The sequence below is a fragment of the Pleurodeles waltl genome, chromosome 3_1 (genome assembly GCF_031143425.1).
Source record: "Pleurodeles waltl isolate 20211129_DDA chromosome 3_1, aPleWal1.hap1.20221129, whole genome shotgun sequence".
Lineage (NCBI taxonomy): Eukaryota > Metazoa > Chordata > Amphibia > Caudata > Salamandridae > Pleurodeles > Pleurodeles waltl.
In genome coordinates this window covers 746737355-746755624 of record NC_090440.1, presented here as the reverse complement: position 1 = coordinate 746755624, position 18270 = coordinate 746737355, and positions in this window count along the sequence as shown.

Genomic DNA, 18270 nt, shown 5'->3' with positions numbered 1-18270 from the left:
GGGTCTCAGATGAGGGGAAAATGGTCTTGCCGAACAGTCTCCTGTCACAGTTTGCAAGGTTTTACCATGGGCAAGCACATATTGGGAGAGATGCCATGATCAGGTTGTTCAAAATTGACTGGTTTAACCCGAAGTTCAGACAAGCTGCAGAAGCGATTTGTCACAGGTGCATCATCTGTCAGCAGATGAATGCGGGTAAAGGAACAATGGTAAATTTGAGCCACATTGGGAGAGCAGGAGGTCCATTTAGCAGAATGCAAATGGATTTTATTGAGATGCCCTTGTGTGGAGGTTTGAGATATGTGTTGGTGATTGTGTGTATCTTTAGTCACTGGATTGAAGCATACCCTACACGCAGGAATGACAGTCTCACAGTAGCGAAGCTGCTGCTTAGGGATTTGATTCCACGTTTCGGGTTTCCGATCTCTTTAGAATCAGATAGGGGAAGTCACTTCAACAACGAGGTGGTTAAGCTCTTGTGTGCAGCATTGAACATTGAACAGAAGTTGCATTGTAGTTACCGCCCTGAAGCATTAGGACTAGTGGAACAGATGAATGGTACCCTGAAGTCGAGAATGGCAAAAATGTGTGCAGCCACGAATTTGAAATGGCCCAATGCGTTGCCTTTGGTGTTAATGTCAATGAGAAATATGCCCAACAAGAAAACAGGACTGTCTCCTCATGAAATTCTCATGGGCCGAGCTATGAGATTGCCCGCAGTGCCTGCGAATGCTCTTGTGAATATCATGGATGATATGGTGTTGGACTACTGCAAGGGTCTGGCTGACGTGGTCCGCTCTTTTTCTCAGCAGGTGGAAGCTGCCACCGATAAATGATCCAGGACACAATCTGAAAGCTGGTGACTGGGTTGTCATCAAGAAACACATAAGGAAGTCGTGTTTGGAGCCACGTTGGAAGGGGCCATATCAAGTAATACTAACGACTACTACTGCTGTGAAGTGTGTGGGAATTCCGAACTGGATCCATGCCAGTCACACGAAAAAGGTGACATGTCCAACTGATGAGGAAGTTGAGTTGTTGAAAGTACCAACAACAGAGAAGGAAGTCTCAGGGCCGGAGAGTGATCGAAGGGGAACTGAGACAGAAGGAGAGCCCGTTGAGGACGGCTTAGTCACTCCAGTAAGAGACGAAGGAGAAGAGACCGAGAGGGGTGACGGTGAGCCTATCTCAACTGAGGCACCAGGAGAGCCAAGTCAGAAGGAGGTTCTCACAGAAGCAGACGAATATGGAAATGAAATAGAGCCCCCGACAGACCCAGAAGGCGAAGGAGTTGAGGCGGAAGAGAGTAAGAGTTTCCAGACTCCTCCTGAGCAAATTGCAGGTCCATCAAGAGAAAACACCATAGAGTCAGAGGAGGGTGAAAGACTGCCACAGGAAAGATCAAAGACCAGAGAGACACTGAAAGGAGATAAGTGGCCGGAATTGCAAGTGAGGAAAGGGAAAGTGGTTGTCGAAGATGCAATAGAAGAAGAGGTTGATACGACAAGGAGAGAAGATCTGAGTGAAGGAGAGTTGCAAAGTGATCGCAATTTGAAAAGAAAAAGAGTAGCAAACAGAAGGTACACAGGTCCTGAATGGGCGTATGCAACATCAGCTGAATGGGAACAAGAGTTTTTGGCGTTCTGCTTTGATCGAGAAGTTCCAGGTCAGTACTTTGGTACTTGAGTCTGGCCAAAGAGACTGAGTTGGCATAAGAAATGAATTAAAGAAGAATTGAGAAAGGAGACTGATAACTTACCGGATGTGACACTGTTAACCTGAATTGACTTTTGAAAACTGATTTTGACAAGCTGCTAACCTGAATTGACAAGGATCCTGGGAATGAATGTGAAAGCTGTAACTAATTGCTGAAGAAAGACTTTCGCTTGCTTTAACTTTGCAGAAGAAAAAAAAAGAGTTTTAACCGTCCTTTGTTGGTTGTTTTTGAACTAATCATCCTTCATTTTCTGATTCTTCACAGATCATGGCTAACACTAGAGAGGATAATAGGGGAAGTAGGCTTTGTAAATGTTTGGGTGTTGGTTTGGGTGTCGTGTGTGTGATATTCATCATAGTTGTGATGGTGGGTATGCCATTAGTAGGTAAAAGCGGAACTAAAAATTCTACAATTCCTGAGACCGCCACTGCACTAACAGCTTGGGAGAGGTTTGAGCAGGATATGAAATATTTGCATGAGGGGACTAACACAAAAGGGAAATTATCAACTAATGTTTTCTATTGCCTGCTGAGTGAGTATGTTGACACAATGGATGCGAAGGATTGTTATGTGTGTACACAGATTCCTGTTTCAGTACAAGAGGGGGTTACCTATCACAGTCTGACATTAACATATGGGATAAGCTGTAGTCTGTTACTAACAAGATTGTATAACCAGGAAGAGATTCAATATTTTTATTCCAACTATGACCTTGTGTTTTCTTATGTGCCTATCATAGAGGATTCAGGGGTGTGGAATTTATTAAAATATCTACTTGTCCAGGGGACAGGTTGCTTCTCAAATCTACTTGTCCTGTAAAAAGATCTACTTGTCCCTTTGGTGCCATGTAATGTGGCGACAAATTATGGCAGCAATCTCATTATGTAAGAGCTCTGATAATAGCCTCTCTGATTATTCCAGGGCCACTACCATAATAGGGCTTGAATACTTGCAGTTTCAATCCCTACTGTAGCAATTTCCTTATTTTGCCACCTTTCTGCAGATCTGCATACTGGGGCTGGAGGTAGCAGTAAGCAATAGTTCCAGGGCTGGAATGCCTTTGAGTCTGCAAACCTACTAACCTGCATGTTTTAAAGATTTTCACCAGCTTCTCTCTAATATTTTCCCATAATAAGAAAGGTTGGACATTTACTCCCGACAATGGCAGAATTAGAACTTCTTCCAGGGTTGGGAAGAAAGTGGCAGGAGGGAAAATTAACTTGCAGATGCTCAATAGATTTTCACATGAGCAAATCTACACATGCGTATTTACCCATGCTAAAATACAGTTCACAAATATTTTATAGGGGTACGACATATACCATGGGTGCACTTTTGTGACTTTCTTTAAGAATTTGGGGCCACATGTAGGTAGGTTCAGATTTGCGACCCGCAAATTGCGAGTCAGAGCGACTCGCAATTTGCGAGTCGCAAATCCGAATGTAGGATGGTGTCCCTGACACCATCTGTGATTTGCAAGGGCTTCGCAAATGCCAACCTAGTGAATAATCATGAGGTAGGTCGCAATTTGCTACCCCCTTGCGAATAGCGGCCCTCACAGGGATGGTGGCCTGCTGGAGACAGCAGACCACCATGTCTGTGACTGCTTCCTTAAAGGAAAACGAGATGCATTATAAAAACGAAAAATGAAACGTTTTAGTTTCATTTTTTTTAGAGCAGGCAGTGGTCCACAGGACCACTGCCTGCTCTGAAAAAATGTTTACAGTGACATTCACAATGGGGAAGGGGTCCCATTGGGACCCCTTCCCTTTTGCGAAAGTGTTAGCACCCATTTGAAATGGGTGCAAACTGCGATTGGTTTGCGGCCGCGTTCGCGGTCACAAAACAATCCTACATTGCACTGCGAGTCGCAATTAGGAAGGGAACACCCCTTCCTAATTGCGAGTCGCAAACCCGTTTTGCGATTCGGTAACCAGGTTACTGAATCGCCAAACTGGGTTTGTGCATCGCAATGTGCTTTTTGCACGTCGCAAACAGCGAAAGTCGATGTTTGTGACATGCAAAAAGCTACCTACATGTGGGTCTTGGTCCCTAATTAGGTCTGGTGTTAACAAAGACATTTTGTTTAATAAAAACTTCTATTCCTCTCTCTTTTGGCTGGCTTTACTGTGAGTGATTGCATTCTGCTCTTCCACAAGGAGCATAGTGGCACACAAAGTAGTTTTGTTCAGTGTCAGGAACTACAGTGGCAATCAGTGACGTAACAAAACTGGAGGGTGCCCCTTTGCAAAGAACATGGAGGAGCCCCCTCTCCAGACTCACTCAGGGCAGGTGCTGTGCTGAAGGGGCCCCCTGGAGGGCGGCTGCGGGGCCTTTGTTATGCCACTGGTGGCAACGTGTGCTTTTAGAGTTAAAAAAACTTTTTTTTTTTTTTTGCCAGTGTTTGTTACAATGTTGAGGGCCTGGTAGCTCCCACAACAATAAAGTGTTACAAAAGCCATGTCAAAACAAGACACGCAATGATGAAACTAAAAGACTTATAAAAATATGTCAGATCAGTTGGCTTTGTCAGTGTTTGTTTATTTTCATGCTTCCATATTCGTGTTGAAAATGGTTACACTGATTTTCCATTAGAAATATTTTTGGGAAATACTAGCATGAATCAACACATTTTACTAAATGACACTTCATTTGCATCTAATCAGAGAGCATTCTGGGAGCATTATACTTAGCCTCATAGCCTAAAGTTTTCAAACATGTGTATACACGTTTTTATTTTTTTTGTACTGGAACCAACGTCAGTAGTGAAGTGTGACCTTAAAACATTTATTTACAGCACTCACCCTAATAATGAAGGCTTTCAAATAATGAACCATAAATACAAGTTCGAACAGCATTATCTTTTGGAAACACATTACCTCAACTGCAGAGAGTTCCACTCTCTGTAAACAGGCAGCCAAAGGACACGTAGGTAAGCTTTGCATATTTAGACCAAAGTCATATTATGACAATGTGTTTGTGGGAATGAGTGAATGTAAGCATGTGTTTTTGTTTCAGAGTAAGTGGACGTTCATGTTAAATGGACAGGATCCAGCGATCCCTCGGATCTATTATATATGTGGACTAAATGCTTATTACCGTCTTCCAAAGGGATGGTATGGGACATGTTATTTGGGGGTAGTTTTCCCAAAGATATATCAACTTGAGGACTTGAAAAGGTTTCCGAAATTGTCTGAATTACATCGAAATAGACAGAAGAGAGAGGCTGCTGCTGGTGTAGTAGGAGACATATTTGGGGCGATAATTCCTTCAGTGGGAGCTATCTTAACCACCATAAAGATTCGAAAGTTGTCTACTATTGTGGATAACATACTGACAAATTTCACAGGGGCTATACTCCTGATGGATACTGAACTTGCTGCGGAGAGGGCTATGACTCTTCAAAACAGGCTTGCTTTAGACATTCTTTTAGCGAAAAATGGCAGTGTCTGTAAGATGCTTAATGAGCATCACTGCTGTGCATACATACCAGACAATAGTAATGAGATTAGAAGTATGCTTACTAACTTAACTAGGGTTAGTACAGATTTGAAGGAACTGAAAGAACCAGGTGTTTGGGAAAAGGTTGGGAAAGGATTGGCTTCGGTGGGGAGTTGGTTTAGTAGTACTTGGCATGGGATATTGGCAAAAATAATACAGGGAATATTGATTGTCATAGCTTGCTTGTTTGGATTATGGCCGTCATGTAAAATTAGTAAAAGAATCAAATTGAAAATGGTGAAAAATAATAAGAGGAGGGAAGAAAAACAGAGGGAAATATTGTTTAGGGCAAAATCACAGGGGGAACGATTGAGAGAGGAAATTGAGATGAAGGAATTTTAGAATGTAAAATTCGAAGGGAAAGGTTTATGTGATGACAAGAGTCATCAGAGGAGGGATTGTTGGAGTGTGACCTTTAGAATTAATATTAACATGAAAAGCTTGCAATATAATGTATGATGAAGCTGCATAGAAAATGCGTCAACGTAGAAAATAATACACACGTTTGAAATGTGCCTACGGGGAGTGGCCATCAATGTATACGAAGTCTAATAAAACTTATTAATGATGAATTAATAATTTATTAACGTATGGATTTGTATTAGCATATTATGATTAAAGTCATGTATTGGGGTTTTGCTAAATTAATCACTAGGCCTTAGTTAGCGAGGGTCTGGGCCTAGCTGCCTGGTCTCATATTAAACTGTGTTTTTCTAACGTGCAATATGCTGCTTTCCTGAAGGACACGAAGCTGTACTTTTCCAGAAGCTAGATATGTGTGTGTGTGTAGCCGTAGTAAATTCTTTCTCATGGGATCGACTTGCTCAAGGAGACATTCTTGCTGAATGCAACTGTGTAATTCGTAACAGGTGCAAGGCCGCCTAGACTAGGAAAAGACAATGGGACTACTGTCTGGAGCGTAAAGTGTAACTCTTCTTACCTGACATTCATTCCAATGAAGACGTCAATTACAGGAGCCAATCAACTGTATGAGAACTGTGTTTTGTGGAAAATTCTAGTAAGGTGCGTGGAGAATTACTGGACAGAGATATGATGCACCAAAAATTGATCCAATAGGGAATTAAGGGCTAGTTCGACTGTTTTGATATAACCGCAGGACCCGGGAAGAAATCAGGCATTATTGGGACACTTTTGCCTTATTCTGACATTCTGCCTAAAGTCTTACTTTGCCATTGTTCTTTTGAGACTTTGCTGTTATTCTTCCTAATACTTTAACCATCCTCTTTTCGTTCTTACCTGATACTTACTTCTCCTCCTTATGAGGGAAGAGCCTCATTCTTAGCTATGCCATACTGAGACTTGCCCTGTCCTATCCTTGCTGGTGGTGAATCAACTGATGTCCTGAGGACGAAGACTGACGCTGTTTGCTGATTTGTTGGAGGGGTAACTATCTGATGAAATTGTAATTGTCTGTTTGTCTTTCTTTCTAGTTACCAACTGCTCTTTTGATAGAGGCGGTAGTTAGATGTTTTCCAAATTTGTGTTTGCTAAATTGTTTTGCATGAAGCCCAACATGCTGATGCTAATTCGAGATTAGTTAAAGTGTTCACCAGAATCTGACGCAAATAGACAAATGACTGAATTCTTGCTTTGTTGAATCACGTATCATTGCAACTCGCTAAGCTGTTTTGTAATAATGACATGTTAATGATGGTCATATATGCTCTATACTTCGATTAATTGTGTTTTAATTACAAGTTTGAAGAGTTACTAATGAGACTGATTGCTAATGAGATTAACGGAGATGATATTAGATTGTAACAAATAGGGAAATAAATATTCTAATTCTTAACTAAATTAGTGTGGTTATTCATGACTGAAAGGTCATGGTGTGTTCGCTTTATAGACTTATATTAAATGCTATTGATTATCTAGTTGATTAGTTACTAAGAGATTGATTGGGTTAATGAGGTATTGATTGTGATGCCAGAAAGATACCTCGTACTGGGAAGCCTCGGAACGTGGTCAAAAGGTTCATCGGCCTAGGCGTGTCTCCTTGTAAGTTTACTTATCAAGGTTCTGACGCGCTATCAATGCTTTATAGAAAGTGCCCATAAAGCCATCTAATACAGGGGCCCTAGACCCTCCAAGAGCGTCCATAGCCTAAGACATCTCCTCACAGGTAATGGGAGAGGCCAAAAATTACTGTAGGCAGTGTCCAGCCAAACCATTGCTATTTCAGACAGATAGCCCACCAGCTTGTCAAAAGCAGCATCAGCACGTGCTGTATAAAAGGACTGATAGTGAAGTTGACAGGAGGGTGGGGTGTCTACAGTCGTCTCGCCGCCCTCCGTTTGGAGAGCAGTGACATAGGAGGATTGATAGGAGGGGCATAGCAAACAGGCAAGCGGGCATCCTGTAGTGACGCGCTCTGGCGTATTTACTGAGGTATACTGCCTCACCATCAGCATGTTCCTGAAAGTCCCTCATTAGGGAAGCTCTCAAGGGAGTAACTGGAGGTCTTGTAGTGGATGGAATCTGACTGCCCATATCTTGTAGGGCCCACTCATTTCTTGCCAGATAGCCTCTAATAGAGAGAAGTACCCCAGCATGCTTAGCAATACATACCCCTCTGATGTACACCTTGAAGGTGTCCCAGAGGATTGTGTGTCTTTGCATGGTGCCTGCATTAAGGGCAGAATACTCAGACTTTGCGTCTTGGAGTTCCGAGTGGAACACTGCATAGTGTACCCCATTCGCAGTGAAGCACTACGCATGAAGCAGCGGGGTCTGGGACGGGACCCGCAGTGTAGCCACCACCGGAGAGTGGTCACAGAGTGTACGCAGGACATTGGTAACATCTGTGAGCTAAAGGGATGTGGCGGGTATCAATTTCCAGTGGTCTATGAAAGACCATACATTGTAGGGGCTGGAGTAGAAAGTATAGTTGGTAGCAGAGGGGTTGCAGGTGCACCAAGCATCTGTAAGTAGAATATTCAGTGCCTGCGTGGAGCGCGGTTTAGTGACCCCTGTGGGACCAGTGGTGTCAAGGTGTGGGAAACATGTAAGGTTGAAGTCACCACCTAATAGGATATGATTAGATTGGAATCAATCCACTTGTGTTAATAGGTCTTGAAAGAACTCAGGTGAGCCCGTATTAGGCACATATATATTAACAAGTAGGAGAGGTATGCCAACCAGACAACCATACACAATTAAATAGCGCCCCTCTGGATCGGAAAGTGTCCTGTGGCACACAAAGGGGAGACTTTTATGGACAAGTATGCAAACACCCCTGAGTAAGAGCTGTAATAGGAGAAATAACGATTACCACCCCATTGTGCAGCAAATGTGCAGGTCGTAAGGGGTGCCAAATGAGTCTCATGTAAAAAAACAAAAGCAAGCTTAATACCATGTCTAGTTAAGTATGTAAGAACCTGTTTTCCTTTTCTAGGGTGCTTCAGCCCCCATTTATTCCATGCGGCATAGGAGACGTCAAGAGCATAGTTGGCTAATAAGGAGCATAGAGCTGGAGAGTGATTAGTGTGTCGTGCGTTGTTGTGAGATAAAAAAAAAACTCAAACAAATACAAAACACAACCAACAAAGTCAAAAAGTACCCAACCCCCCACTCAGACCAGAGGGAGTAGCCCCAGTTGAAAACCCCTAAAACCAAACAAAACAAATAGAACAACAAAGTGGAGTGCATCTTGGGGATGAATCAACACTCAGAACTTGGGAAATCACTACACCTTAGTGAAAGAAGGGACGGTAACAATATAAATTCCACCTATATGGAAGGAAAAAACAAGAGAGCTCTTGAGGGGGCATCGAGTACCTATGAATGTGTTTACATAACAGGAATTGGGAATGGAAAAAAAGGAAAACTGAAATCACAGGTGCAATACATATTGAGTATCAAGGGGGTGGGGCATTTTGAACGTTCTGCTGCGGGGGATGCAGGAAGTCCCCTAGCAAGTGCCGCCCAGATGCAGGCTGATCTAGTTATTGTTGTTTGCAAAAGAATGCAGCATCTGCGAGGGTGTTGAAGATGTGATGTTTGCCGTTCAGTTCTATTCGTATGCGCGCTGGATGAATCATGCCTTACTGCAGGCCAGGCTTTTGTAGCAGGAGCCTAACGTCGAGGCTCCAGACCACAGGAGTGAAATCCAGGTATAGTGACAGGGCCTTCCCTTGATACTGGAGTGTGGACCTATCTCAGGGCCTGGCTGAGAGCGGTGTCCCAATCCCTAAAATTGAGCAGGCTGGCAATAATCAGGCACGGAGACGCCCCTGGTGTGGGACGGGGGCCAAAAGACCAATGCTCCCTCTCTACCGCAAAGGTAGCAGTAAAGGAGTCCCTGCCAAATAGGTGGATGAGGAGTTGTTCAATATAAGTATCTATGCGGCCGGTGTTAGTGGTTTCGTCCACGCCTGTGATACAAATATTGTTCCGACGCGAGCGTGCCCCCATATTTTCCTTTTTCACTGCAACAGTCTTCCATATCCGCTCAACCCTCTCCACGAGCCTGGCAAGGGCAATTCCACCATCCTCCACATCCTATATTCTTTACTTGGCAGCATCCAGCCTGGTAGAATGGCCATCGAGGCGTAAGTGCATCCCGTTGTGGTGCATTGTTAAGGCATTGAAGTGTGAGTCTATGGACTTAAAGCCTGCCCTCAGGTGTACCATTATCCGTGCAGTTCCTTCCAGCTGGGGGGCAGTGGCTGCGCCATCTGCAGAGACTGGCCCAGTTGAGTCTTCTAGCCCCTGCCGTCTGGGGGTTCTGGAAGGACCAAAAGATATTTGACGCTGCCTAGGGAGCCCCATTGTGTGTGAGGAGAAAAAAAAAGCCCTTGGTGAAGTATGAAAGCAAGGGGGCAGTCAGCAGCAGTCGCCAGAAGGTTTTAGGACTTAGTGCTTATTGGAGCTGCTACAGTCACGGGCCAATCACACCATGTACAAATAGGAGGCTCCAGTGGTGGAGCGCAAAGTGAAAATCAGGGCACAAAGAAATAAGTGCAGTGTATAACGCACTAATAGAGCGCAATCCAAAGGCCCGTAATGTGGTCAAGGCCCACGCAGCCCTGAAGTCAAACGACATCGGTAATAGTCCATGTTCGCTACTGTGTGGCAGCAAGAATCCTTGTATGCAGAGGATATCAGACACTCACCTCTATCACTCTGCCCATAAGGTCCGAAGAGTCCCCGTCCTGCGATGCAGCACAGGTGAGCGGTCCAAGCAAGGGAGGCCGCCCGTCAGAGGTGCCGATATTAAGGCACAGATCATGGAGATGAAACTGACCTCAAGCCTCCTCGTGGTCGCGGCCTCCTCCAAGGATGAACAGCGGGTGAAACTCAAGCCGCCGCAGGCCGCAGTGCTCCACAGCAGCACCGCCACCAGAAGGGGGGATTGTCAAGCAGGCAGGAGCCCCTAACCAGCACCCGTAGTGGGCCAAAGGCAGCAGGGAAGACAGTCCACATAGGCTGGGCCTGCCGCTGTCCCGTCCTCAGGCTCGCCCTCAGCCCCTGTCACCACAGGGCCTCATAGAACCGCTTCAGGCCGCGGTGACTGGCTGTGAGTCCTCCACTCCCCAACACCACATGGGTAATCTCCCAGTTATTTGTAGGTGTGGCGGCAGCATTTGGAGGGGTTAATGGGGAGCAGGATGATGACGGATGAACACATAGAACAGACGAGGTCCCAGGGGTTTCACAGCTGTGCGGCCATTTTGGTCAGCAGTTACGCAACACAGTCTCCAGCACTTTTCAGTCATATGTTATACATTCCATCTAAGCACTAAGTGGGATGAAAAAAGTACGGGCCCTAATATTGAAGAGGCCTAAGAAGCATCTTTAAGAAATCTTTACAAGTCATGTGGCTTATGTAACTCAAGGCAAAGCCTAATAGAAATTGCATAGAACACTGTTGCTGACAGATTCATAAATAAGATCTTTCTAGAGAAAGCATAATCAAAATTAGCAGGATAATAAGTTTATATAACGCTATCATCATTGACCATAAACGATAAAGCCCTTGACAAGGTGAATTTAAAGCCATACAACAATATCTTGGTTACTCAATTGGAACAAAGTAGTACTCCGGCATTAGGATCATAATTTGAATGGTGCAGCCATTCTGTGGGCGACAGGATAAGCAGACAGCTTGGGTTTAACTGTATCTATAGGAAGCTGGTTCTCTATATACTATACCAAAATGAGGTATAGTGTGCACGGAGTCCAGGAGCTCCTCAGAGGCTTAACAGAGGCTAAAGAAGATAATAGTAATGCTCTCTTTTGTGGTGGTGTGGTCGAGCAATTAGGCCTATCAGAGGGTAGTGCAAAGCATTTGTTGTACATACGCAGTCAAGAAATGAGGCACACACTCAATAACACAATCCAGGCCAATGTTTTTATATAGCACAAATATGTTTTGTGACTTTATTATTAGAACCAAAAGGTCTTTGTTGCAGGTAAGTACAGTTGTAAGTAGATATCAAGCATATGGATCAAATGTACTTTGTTTTATGTTTTGCAGATAAAACAGTTTACAAGTAAGTAACTGTAGGAAAATGGCACTGTTGGCATGGTTACCCCCTAACTTGCCTATTGTTGATGCTAGTTATGACTGAAAGTGTGCTGGGGCCCTGGTAACCAGGCCCCAGCACCAGTGTTCTTTCCCTAAAACCGTACCTTTGTCTCCACAATTAGCACAGCCCTGGCACACAGATAAGTCCCTTGTAAATGGTATCCCTAGTACCAAGGGCCCTGTGGCCATGGAAGGTCTCTAAGGGCTGCAGCATGTATTATGCCACACTGGTGGCCCCTCACTCAGCACATGCACACTGCCTCACAGCTTGTGTGTGCTGGTGTGGACAAAAAGACTAAGTCGAAATGGCACTCCCCTCAGGGTGCCATGCCTACAGCCCACTGCCTGTGGCATAGGTAAGGCACCCCTCTAGCAGGCCTTGCAGCCCTAAGGCAGGGTGCACTATACCACAGGTGAGGGCATAGCTGCATGAGCACTATGCCCCTACAGTGTCTAAGCCAATTCTTAGACATTGTAAGTGCAGGGTAGCCATAAAAAGTAAATGGTCTGGGAGTTTGTCAAACACGAACTCCACAGTTCCATAATGGCAACACTGAATACTGGGAAGTTTGGTATCAAACGTCTCAGCACAATAAATCCACACTGATGCCAGAGTGGGATTTATTGAGAAATGCACACAGAGGGCATCTTAGAGATGCCCCCTGTATACCAGCCCAACTACTAGTGCTAGGCTGACCAGTTTCTGCCTGCCTGCCACATCCAGACCGATTTCTGGCCACATGGGGTGAGTGCCTTTGTGCACTCTGTGACCAGGAACAAAGCCTGTACTGGGTGGGGGTGCTTCACACCCCTCCCCCCGCAGGAACTGCAACACCTAGCGGTGGGCCTCAAAGGCTCAAGTCTGGTGTTACAGTGCCCCAAAGCACTCCGGCTTGGTGGAGGTAAGTCCTTGCCTCACCAGGCTAGACTGCATTGCTGGGTACCACGTGATTTGCAGCTGCTCCGGCTCCGGTGCACTCTTCCAGGATTTCCTTTGTGCACAGCCAAGCCTGGGTCCCCGACACTCTAACCTGCAGTGCACAACCTTCTGAGTTGTGGGATCTCCTTTTGTGACTTCGGGTGAGCTCCGGTTCACTCTTCTTCGTAGTGCCTGTTCCGGCACTTCTGCGGGTGCTGCCTGCTTCTGAGTGGGCTCCTTGTCTTGCTGGGCGCCCCCTCTGTCTCCTCACGCAATTGGCAACATCCTGGTCCCTCCTGGGCCACAGCAGCATCCAAAAACCCTAACCGCGACCCTTGCAGCTAGCAAGGCTTGTTTGCGGTCTTTCTGCGTGGGAACACCTCTGCAAGCTTCTTCACGACGTGGGACATCCATCCTCCAAAGGGGAAGTTCCTAGTCCTCTTCGTTCTTGCAGAATCCACAGCTTCTACCTTCTGGTGGCAGCTTCTTTGCACCCTCAGCTGGCATTTCTTGGGCATCTGCCCACTCACGAATTGAGTGTGACTCTTGGACTTGGTCCCCTTGTTCCACAGGTACTCTCGTCTGGAAATCCATCGTTGTTGCATTGCTGGTGTTGGTCTTCCTTGCAGAATTCCCCTATCACGACTTCTGTGCTCTCTGGGGAACTAAGGTGCACTTTACACCTACTTTTCAGGGTCTTGGGGTGGGCTATTTTTCTAACCCTCACTGTTTTCTTACAGTCCCAGCGACCCTCTACAAGCTCACATAGGTTTGGGGTCCATACGTTATTCGCATTCCACTTTTGGAGTATATGGTTTGTGTTGCCCCTATACCTATGTGCTCTCATTGCAATCTATTGTAACTGTACATTGCTTGCATTGCTTTCTATTGCTATTACTGCATATTTTTGGTATTGTGTACATATATCTTGTGTATATTTGCTATCCTCATACTGAGGGTACTCACTGAGATACTTTTGGCATATTGTCATAAAAATAAAGTACCTTTATTTTTAGTATATCTGTGTATTGTGTTTTCTTATGATATTGTGCATATGACACTAGTGGTATAGTGGGAGCTTTGCATGTCTCCTAGTTCAGCCTAAGCTGCTCTGCTAAGCTACCTTTTCTATCAGCCTAAGCTGCTAGACACCTCTTCCACACTAATAAGGGATAACTGGACCTGGTACAAAGTGTAAGTACCCCTTGGTACCCACTACAAGCCAGGCCAGCCTCCTACATTGGTTGTGCAGCGGTGGGATAAGTACTTGCAACTACTTACCACTTTGTCATTTTGTACTTTTCATAAGAGAAAAATATACAAAACAAGTTCAGTGTATGTACACCTAACCAAAAAGTTTTGCTTTTCTTCTCTTACTCTTTTGCTTAGTGCTGAAAAGTACCTCTAAACTTTCAAAAAGTTTCTTAAAAGTTGAAAAAGTTTTTTTTCTGTTCCTTAAAAAGTTCTGAAACTTTTTCTTTCTCTTTCTGTCCCTTAAACCTTTTCTATCATGTCTGGTACAGGTCAAACTCTGGATCTGGCCAGCACAGCTTATGACCACCTTAACTGGAAAGGTGTAAGGAGTCTCTGCATTGATAGAGGTTTAGGGGTAGGGAAGAATCCCTCTAGAGAATTTTTAGTTAATATGCTCATAGAAAATGATAAGGCCTTAGCTGGCACATCAGGTGACAGATTAGCTGATGGTTCACACTCTGATTCTGGGGTAGCCCCAGCAAAAGTGTTATATGAGAATCTTCCCAACCTGCCCCTTAGCAGGCCAACTAGCATGGCTGGTACTAATGTGAGCTATCATCACAGTAGGGATGGCATTCCTTTAGGCCAGGTTGTTATGGTGCCAACTGTTAGGGACAGGTCTCCTTCTGTTATTTCACATCATTCTTCTGTGTCAAAGCATGCCCAACCCACCCACCCTGATGACAGAGTGTTAGAAAGGGAACTCAATAGATTGAGAGTGGAAGAGACCAGGCTGAAGCTTAAACAGCAACAGCTGGCTCTAGACAGGGAATCTTTAGACTTAGAAAAAGAAAGACAGAAGTTGGGGTTAGGACCCCATGGTGGCAGCAGCAGTATTACAGATAGTAATCCTGTGAAAGAGCATGATTCTAGGAATCTGCATAAGATAGTTCCCCCTTACAAGGAGGGGGATGACATTAACAAGTGGTTTGCTGCACTTGAGAGGGCCTGTGTGGTACAGGGGGACCCTCAAAGGCAGTGGGCTGCTATCCTATGGCTATCTTTCAGTGGAAAGGGTAGGGATAGGCTCCTTACTGTTAAGGAAAGTGATGCCAATAATTTTACAGTTTTGAAGAATGCACTCTTGGATGGATTTGGCTTAACCACCGAACAATACAGGATTAAGTTCAGAGAAACCAGAAACGAGTCCTCACAAGACTGGGTAGACTTTGTTGACTATTCAGTGAAGGCCTTGGAGGGGTGGTTACATGGCAGTAAAGTTTCTGAGTATGAAAGCCTGTATAATCTGATCCTAAGAGAGCATATTCTGAATAACTGTGTGTCTGATTTGTTACACCAATATCTAGTGGACTCAGATCTGACCTCTCACCAAGAATTGGGAAAGAAGGCAGACAAATGGGTCAGAACAAGAGTGAACAGAAAAGTTCATACAGGTGGTGACAAGGATGGCAAGAAGAAAGATGGTGAGAAATCTCAGGATAAGCATGGGGATAAGGGTAAAACCAAAGATCCTTCTTCAAATCCTAAACACTCTTCAGGGGGTGGGGATAAAACAAATTCTTCCTCTTCTTCACAACCTACACAATTTAAAAAGCCTTGGTGCTTTGTGTGTAAAACAGAGGCCATAGGCCAGGGGATAAGTCCTGTCCAGGTAAACCCCCTGAGCCTACCACCACTAATACATCAAGCTCTAGTGCCCCTAGCAGTAGTGGTAATAGTGGTGGGACTGCTGGCAACAGTCAAACTAAGGGTGTAGTTGGGTTCACTTATGGGTCCATCATAGAAACTGGGGTAGTCAGTCCCAAGACAGTTTCTGTCACACCTAGTGGCATTGGCCTTGCCACACTGGCTGCTTGTCCCCTTACAATGGATAAGTACAGGCAGACAGTTTCAATAAATGGTGTTGAGGCCTTGGCCTACAGGGACACAGGTGCCAGTATCACTTTGGTGACGGAAAACCTAGTGCCTCCTGAACAACACATCATTGGACAACAGTATAAGATTATTGATGTCCATAACTCCACTACGTTTCTTCCCTTAGCTATAATTCAGTTTAGTTGGGGTGGAGTTACTGGCCCTAAGCAGGTGGTAGTGTCACCTAGCTTACCTGTAGATTGTCTCTTAGGTAATGACCTAGAGACCTCAGGTTGGGCTGAGGTAGAGTTTTATGCCCATGCAGCCATGCTGGGCATCCCAGAGGAATTGTTCCCTCTCATTTCTTCTGAAATGAAAAAGCAAAGGAGAGAAGGCCTGAAAACTCAGGACCCCTCTCCAACAACAGGTAAAAAGGGTATCACAGTATCCCCTAACCCCCCTGCCATACAGGATACCATTCCTGTGGTGGGAGAAACCTCTCCTGGGGCGGCACCTGTTCCAAGGGAATCAACAGCTGGCATAGCTGTACTCCCTGAGGTGGAAGTACCTCTCTGTGGGATAACTAATATTGGTGAGAAAAAGAGCACCATTTTAGTTAACATGGAGCATCCCTCCAACCCTCCCAGAGAAACTTTAGTGCAGAAACCCTGCACTGCCTCACAACACTTAGGACAGCAACCCTGCCCTAGTGTGGAGCTCATAGGGCAGCATCCCTGCCCTGCTCCAAATCAAGAGAAACAGCATCCCTGTTCTCTCTTCCAGCCATATGGACAAAGTTTTTGCCCAGCTATGGCTTTACTGAGACAGCCATCCCTGTCTGGCATTCTCATCACTAGAAATAGGTCCAGTGGACAATTCCCACTAAAACTAAAACCAGTTCTAAACTAAAACTTACTGATAGAAACTCTGAAAATATATCTTCACATTGTTGCATAGCTAAAAAACTTTGAACAGGGTGGTTTACATCCCCACAGGGAAGTAACCATATAGTGGATGATAAAGGGAGTAACCAGTCTATTGCAGAGCTAGTCTCTACTTATCACCACTTAGACAATAAAGTCTCAACTGGCCAAGGTTAGCCTTATTGTCCTTCGTTTGGGGGGGGGGGGGTTGTGTGAGAAAGTAGCCTCTTTCTAGCCTTGTTACCCCCACTTTTGGCCTGTTTGTGAGTGTATGTCAGGGTGTTTTCACTATCTCACTGGGATCCTGCTAGCCAGGGCCCAGTGCTCATGGTGAAAACCCTATGTTCACAGTATGTTTGTTATGTGTCACTGGGACCCTGCTAGCCAGGACCCCAGTGCTCATAAGGTTGTGGCCTATATGTATGTGTTCCCTGTGTGATGCCTAACTGTCTCACTGAGGCTCTGCTAACCAGAACCTTAGTGGTTATGCTCTCTCTTTACAAATTGTCACTAACAGGCTAGTGACCAATTTCACCAATTCACATTGGCATACTGGAACACCCTTATAATTCCCTAGTATATGGTACTGAGGTACCCAGGGTATTGGGGTTCCAGGAGATCCCTATGGGCTGCAGCATTTCTTTTGCCACCCATAGGGAGATCTGACAATTCTTACACAGGCCTGCTAGTGCAGCCTGAGTGAAATAACGTCCACGTTATTTCACAGCCATTTACCACTGCACTTAAGTAACTTATAAGTCACCTATATGGCTAACCTTCACCTGGTGAAGGTTGGGTGCAAAGTTACTTAGTGTGTGGGCACCCTGGCACTAGCCAAGGTGCCCCCACATTGTTCAGGGCAAATTCCCCGGACTTTGTGAGTGCGGGGACACCATTACACGCGCGCACTGTACATAGGTCTCTACCTATGTACAGCGTCACAATGGTAACTCCGAACATGGTCATGTAATATGTCTAGGATCATGAAATTGTCACCCCAATGCCATTCTGCCATTGGGGAGACAATTCCATGATCCCCCGGGTCTCTAGCAGAGAACCCGGGTACTGCCAACCTGCCTTTCCCGGGGTTTCACTGCAGCTGCTGCTGCTGCCAACCCCTCAGACAGGTTTCTGCCCTCCTGGGGTCCAGCGGCTTGGCCCAGGAAGGCAGAACAAAGGACTTCCTCAGAGAGAGGGTGTTACACCCTCTCCCTTTGGAAAAAGGTGTCAGGGCTGGGGAGGAGTAGCCTCCCCCAGCCTCTGGAAATGCTTTGATGGGCACAGATGGTGCCCATCTCTGCATAAGCCAGTCTACACCGGTTCAGGGATCCCCCAGCCCTGCTCTGGTGCAAAACTGGACAAAGGAAAGGGGAGTGACCATTCCCCTGACCTGCACCTCCCAGGGGAGGTGCCCAGAGCTCCTCCAGTGTGCTCCAGACCTCTTCCATCTTGGAAACAGAGGTGCTGCTGGCACAGTGTACTGCTCTGAGTGGCCAGTGCCAGCAGGTGACGTCAGAGACTCCTCCTGATAGGCTCTTACCTGTGTTTCTAGCCTATCCTCCTTCCTAGGTAGCCAAACCTCCTTTTCTGG